At 41.9% G+C, this 6266-nt stretch overlaps 1 protein-coding gene across 1 annotated transcript in view; it reads left to right on the forward strand.

Annotated features, from left to right (window-relative positions):
• Positions 1–6266, forward strand: part of GOLIM4 (golgi integral membrane protein 4) — a 116848-nt gene that overhangs the window by 46499 nt on the left and 64083 nt on the right. The window lies entirely within an intron of this gene.

Below are 6266 nucleotides of genomic sequence, written 5' to 3' on the forward strand. Positions count from 1 at the left end.
GAAAGTTGTCTTAAGGACTGTAATCTCAGAGATCCCATCTCTGTTAGACCTGTAAGGGTTTGGGTTTTCTTATATTTTTTCCCCCTATACTTTCTTCCATTCTGGCAATAACCATCTCTCTGTTGTGATTCAAAGCGGAGCAGTCTATGGTAAGAACCAGGCACCGTTGACTTCTGGTATCAGGCCAGAGGTTGTAGTCCTTGTGACCATCAGTTCTTTGGACCAATTGTTTCCTGGAGTCTTTGATTTTCTTCATTCTTCTCTGTTCCAGAGAGAATGAGGCCAGTAGTGGTATAGTTGCTGGTCCTTTTTAAGTGCAGTGACAAACTTGTACGCTGCCACCCAACACTCAGCCAGGTAGCATGTAGAATATTGCCTTTTAGGGACTATGATCTAGATCAGCTGGCCTAAATGTTTCCTTGATACTGAGATCTTAAGCTCTCAAGTTTCATGTTTGAATATGGCTGAGAAGTTTGCTTTACTTTGACTCCAGTATGCTTTACAACATACTTGCATACGACATATGTACACATGTGTATGTAGATATAAAGTTGCAAAAAATATACACTGGGTATATTCCTATATTCCTTACTGGGTTTATACACCTGTTCAATTTACCTATCTACCTGTCTGTCTACTTGTACATTTTTGTTATTACTACAGGGTTACATGTGTTCTTCCTAACAAATGATCAGTAAAAAAAAAATAATAATAATAAATAAAAATTCTCTGTGGAATTATGAGGAAAGAAAACAATTCTATTATACTTTTACCCCTAAGAAAAGCATGAAGTGTCCAGAAAAGGAAAAAGAGAATCCCAGATACCACTGAGAATTTTGCTAAAATTGGTGAAGTGTTGCAGAGACCGAGGATAAAGTTTTTTAATAATTATTAATAATGAGACAACCAGGAATGAGAGAAAACAGAGAGCAGAAAAGCCCAGCAGTTTGAAGGACTGATTCCAGCTTCCCTGTATCTTTATTGAAAATTATCAGGAAGTTAATCACAAAGAGAATTCAATGCAAATGAAGCTAAGCTCTTTCTATTGAAAACTTTCTGCTTGACTCAGAAGGGAGGGGTCAGCAAATACAATGCAAGAGTCCTGTAAACGTCTAAGAATTGCCTTGGTGCCTTGGGGTGAATTGCATCCTGAAATAGCATTGGGTTTATTAGAAATATTTCTTATGCAATATGGCTTCCCATAGTGAAGCTTGTTTTAGGCATGCAGTGTTGACCTTGTCTCTTATGGGTAACATCCTTGTAAGTTCCACCATTGCTAAGTATATGCAATTGAATACATTTTGGGGAATTGGGATCAAGAATGGGAGTTAAGGAATGGTCAGAAATAGCTCCTGAGAGATTGGCAGGACTTGACTTCAGAAAAGTCCTTGTTAAGTCTTAAACTTGTAGGTGATAGTGAAATAACCCTTCCCATCAGTGGCCTTAAACAGGAGTGTTTATGCCATTTATTTTTTTTTCTACACTATTCTGGGCTAGCTTGCTATATCTCTCATATATTAAAAATGTCGAAGACAAGACCCAGTATGTGCCCCTTGACACCTTCTTGGGTGCTGGAGCCACCTTTTACAGTGTTAAGCCAGAAATATTAGCAGCGTGCTTGGATTCACATTCATAAGGTATTTTTTGAATTAGTCACTTAGGAGTCCCTCCCTCCCCCCCTTACACAAATATATTTTCTCTCTGTTCTCCTTCTGTCAATGTTTATTCCATATGCTTGAGCAAAAGGTGAAAAATAATGTTTCATTCTGCAGAATTATTCCTCAGAAAGAGGAGAATGGCTTTGTTTTGGAATGAATGCAAAGCCTCTCCTATTCTTGGGTGCTTTCTCAACAGCTTTATTTTAAATAGCTCCTTGCTGTGAGAAAGACACATTAGCCCAAAATGACCTCATTCAGTTCTGGGTAGATATTTATGGAGGGCACATGATACAATTTAAAAAAAAAAGGATACAGTAACACAAAATCTTTTCTACTCCCTTCCGGTTGGTGCTGACTCATGGCCAGCCAGTGGGAGAGTAGGACTTGCCCTGGAGGATTTCTCTGCTCTGTTGCAGACATTCCTTGTTGCCTTTACCCAGCACTTGGTGTACAGTGTTCTTCTAATTCATTAACCTTCATTCTCTGTTTCTCAACTCCTGTACGTTACTTAGAATTAGTTGTTTAAATGTATAGCTCTGATGCAGTCGTTTGTAGCCCTGTCTCATTCATCTTCTCCCTGCCAAGGTGACTGGTCTTCCCATCAGCTCCATACTAAACATCCTGTTACTAGAACTTCCCTGGAAAAACCCGTGGTGTGGTAGGCAGAGATTACCTGGATTACTTAGATTACTTGGCATCTTCCTTGCAAGCAGATTGGGTTGAGCCCCAGAAATCTGTACTATTAAACACTGTTCACTGTTTTTGTTTTTTATTTATTTATTTTTTATTTTATTTCATTATTTTTTGTGTGTACCGTCAAATCAGATCTGACTGGTACAGGAGGAGATTGTTCCTCCTTCTCCAACAGAGCATCTGGTGCATTCGAACTGTGCACCTCTGAGATTGCAGTGCAACTTCTTGCCACTAGGCCACCAGAGCACGCCCGCCGTTTTTATTTTTAGGAACCTTTGGGCAACACTGTAGACAGATTACGTTTTGTTTTGTTTGTAGTCGCTTCTGTTAGTACGTTCTCTCCCCTCTCTGGCTTCTCTGCTTCTCCTTCAGTGTCACCTCAGTGACCACACAGAGGTCACCTGCAGGAGTCTCTGAACTCCCTTCAGACTCTTCAATCAAGAAATGCTTGTGCCTGGTCTTTGATTATTCTACCTCTACTTATTTCCCGTTTCAGCTGGTAACACAGGAAGGCTTCTGTGTAAATGCAGAACCAGACCACGTCCCCAGCTCCACAGCTCGCTCGTTGATGTCACTCGGCCATTTATTTCTTAAGGCCCAGGTACTCACTCCTGCAGGCTACCTGGTTTTCCTGCTGGCACCACGACATCATGCGGTCAGTTTTCAGGACAGCACGTTGGAGTTACCGTTCTCCTAAAACCTCAGTCAGCATCACGTAGTTGTACTGTGAACCCTCAGTGACTCCCTTTCTCTGACTGAAAGCCCAAGTCCTCGTTAGACTCTGTAAGGCTCGTTTATTCTCTCATCTCCATGATGCTAACCAGCTGACATCTGAGGTGGCTCAGTGAGAATGCCACTTTACGAGGCCTATTTGTACAGGTTTGAGAAAAAGTTACTGGTTTTGTTACCATGAGTCTGGAATGATATATGTTGTTGTTGTGTACCATAGAGTTGGAACTGACCCATGGCTGATCCTCCGGCGGGTTTTCAGAGGCAGTTAATTACGTGGGAGGAGATGGCCCAGCCTTCCCCTGTGGAGCAGCTGGTGGCCACGAACTGTGTGCCTTTGGGATTGCAGCACAGCTTCACTAGGCCACCAGAACTACCCTAATATTCTAAATCATGTGTGTGTATAGATACAGATATATATTGATATATAGATCATATATATATATATACACACACACACACACATACATATAGTTGTTGTTTGTTGTTGATTGCTGTCTAGTTGAGCATGACTTATAGTGACCCTATGAACAAAAGACTTGAAGCCTTTCTAGAACTATCGTTTCTCAAAGTTCATAGAGTTTCCAGAGGCATGTTGTTTAGGAAATGCCACTCCTGCTTCCAGACACACACACACACACACACTCACTCCTTCCCCTTCTCCTACTCCCTTTCTCTCCTTCTCTCTCCCAAGTCCACTCTGCCTGCATCACTCATACCCGCCTTCCTGCTATGCTTGGAAATTTTAGCTCTGTACCTGAACTGTTTGCTTCTAGAAGTCTGCAGGACAAATGTCCATTTTTTACAGACTTGATGCAAATATCCCTTCAGGAAAGACTGCTCTGATCACCTTATTGTAAGTGAAATAAAGTCCACCATTTCCACCCTTACAATCTCTTTCACCCTCCTCTGCCTCATGTCGAACACTCTTTACCTTCTCTTATGCCAGTTGTGATGTTTATTATTTATATATATATATGTTTCCTAGAATATAAGTTACCCAAAGAAAGGTATTTTTCACTCTTCTGCTTACAATGTGTATGTTCTAGTGTTTGAACAAGGCCTGACGCATAATGTTGTACGAAGGAGAGTCCTCGACACCTGTGTGACTTTCATTCTCTCTCCAGGTTCATAGGAGGCAAGCTATTTACGGAAGTGGATGCCACTGCTGCTTCCAAGCTTGTTTTAACTGGCGAGCTCCACCAGACAGTGTCCACCACGGGTAACCATTATCATATTTGGCATCCAGTGTGAACCAACTCCCAGCTGACCCTTCTGTGGGTTGTTGTAGGCTGTTAATCACACAGGATGCTGCCCGTCTGTCTGCTGTGGAGTTGCTGGTGGAGTGGAAACCACCAAGAGGCCTTTGGTTTAGTGGAACAACTTCCTCTGGATTGTGCCACCAGGTCTCCCGACATCCAAGTCCTTAATGAGTATTTGATTTGTTAAATAATCAACGAACAGTATAGATCAGAGGCTTTAATGATAACTTGTATGCCAGATCTTTTAAATCTTTGCTAAGATGTTGTGTATTTTCTCACTTGAAGTGAAAGCTCGATGTTGGAATTCTGAGTGAGTGTGGAGATGGTGAGCACGGCTGCATTGATGTGAACGGGGAGTCGGTTATAACTGGGATCCTTAGAATCCACTTTTGCAAATTACCTGGAACCACTCGTTTGGAGCTAAGCTTTACTGTTGTTGTTGTTATGTGCCATCAAGTCACCTGCTACTCATAGCGACCCCATGTACAACAGCCCTAGACCCTGCTCTATCCTGTGCCAATCGCACTGTCTCTGACACACCCATCCCGATTACCCCAGTCACTGAATCAATGTCTCTCTCAAGGGCCTTACCCTCCTGCGCTGTCCCTCCACCCTCTCAAGCATGATGTCCCTCTTCAAGGACTGGTCCCTCCTTCCCTCCTTATAACATGTCCAAAGTATGTTAGACCGAGCCTCAGAATCGTTGCCTAGAAACAGGAATATACTTCCAGGGCTAATACACGAACATTGGATTTTAGGTTGGCCTCTCTTTGCTGATACTACTTGAAATGCCCATAGAATTTGACACTTTTGTGAAAATGAATCATCTTTGAATGGATGGTTTAAGCCCAACAGTTTTGAAAAGTGTATGTTTAAATAGATATTCCTATTAAAACCAGGTATATATATTTTTGCTTTGTTGTTAGGTGCCATTGACTGACTACAACTCTTCGTGTCCTTAGACTGTATAAACGAACAACAGACTGCAGCCTTGCCCTAGTCTGTGCCATCCTCATGACCTCTGCCAAGGTCAAGTCCCTTGTTAAAGTCACTGTTAATCCATCTCGTGGAGGGTCACCCTCGTTTGGGCTGACCCTCTACCTTTCTGGGCATGTCTTTGCAGGAACATGTCTCTCCTTGGAAAACATGCCCAGATTATGTGAGACAGTGTTTCACAGCCCTTACCTTCAAGGAACCCCCAGTTGCATTTCCTCCACAAGACACATTACTTACTTTAGACTCTCTTAAAAGCATTTTTCCGCAACTTTGTATCACTGCTTAATAACTAGAACACTTTCTCTCTCTTCTCATGCTCCCAAGCATTATTTCAGAAACCCTGTGATGTTGTACATAAGAAGTCTCATTACCACACGTGAATAATGCCTCTTTGAGGATCCACAAGGTCCCTTTATAGACATCTAATTTTTAAATTTTCTTTCTGCCACTGTGATCTCTTAAGTTTCTGATATCTGTGCCTGTACTCTAAGGTGCACATGCCTTTGAGAAGGTAAATTTTTGCTTGGTAGCATGAACATTTTCACAGGACAAAGGTTATTTTCCTCTTGACCCACAGAGAGATTGTGTTTAAACATTTACCGGCTCAGCAGGGTCAACATTCATTGCTGCCTTTCTAACCTTTGGTGCCCTCTAATTGTCTTCTTCAGGTTTCACCTGCCTTCGCTGCGTCTCACAACCCGAATTTATTGATCATAAGCCTTTTATAAGAGTAACCCCTGTGCTTCAGTGTCTCCCTAGGTGCCCGGAATACTGTTGGCTGTAATATAATAGCTCTGAGAGCTCAGAGAAGAGCCCTTTCATGAGAAGTGAATGCATCTGACTTGAAAATAACAATGATTATTTGTAGCTCACCTCTTGAAAGAATGGACTAAAAGAAACCCTATATGAAGAAGTATATTCTAATATA

This window comes from Elephantulus edwardii, unplaced genomic scaffold (assembly GCF_000299155.1).
Source record: "Elephantulus edwardii isolate Elephantulus edwardi_28Jun2011 unplaced genomic scaffold, EleEdw1.0 scaffold00088, whole genome shotgun sequence".
Lineage (NCBI taxonomy): Eukaryota > Metazoa > Chordata > Mammalia > Macroscelidea > Macroscelididae > Elephantulus > Elephantulus edwardii.